A 536-nucleotide genomic window follows, 5' to 3' on the forward strand; every position below is an offset into this window, starting at 1 on the left:
ACTCCTCCCAATCCCGGCTGCCTCCAAGCCCACCCAGCTCCACTGCACAGTTTTCCTCACCCCCCTTCCCAAACCTGCCTCTGCCTGTTCCTGTTGCTCCCAAAGAGGAGGTGGGATAGTTCTGCCACAGCAGTTAGAGAGTCCTTGGGTACCTCTGCTAGATGCTGAAAGGTTCCAGTGCTGCATGTCAGGAAGCAAACAGCAGCTTCCTTTCATCCCCTAGAGCCCCCTCACACCAAATTCCAGCCCCACTTCATCTTTTAGAAGCACAACAAATAAGACCCAGACACATGAAACCAGGGATTTATTATTCTGTGTCCACTCTACAGAGCAGCCAAACCACCACCCCCTGCGACTCCCTCGGGCCAGGAACACAACAGCTCCTCCGGAGACACAGGGTGTTTTCTACAGGCCTTTTTCTTGTCATCAGCAGTTTCTTCTGCTTCAAGTTCTGGTTGGGAACCAAGCCTGACGGTTTTTCACGAGCCACCAAGCGCTGGGGCTGCTTTCCAGCCCCGCGGGCCGCGGCAGCCGCT

The sequence above is a fragment of the Chaetura pelagica genome, unplaced genomic scaffold (assembly GCF_000747805.2).
Source record: "Chaetura pelagica isolate M959 unplaced genomic scaffold, ChaPel_1.0 scaffold249, whole genome shotgun sequence".
In the NCBI taxonomy this organism is placed as follows: Eukaryota; Metazoa; Chordata; class Aves; order Apodiformes; family Apodidae; genus Chaetura; species Chaetura pelagica.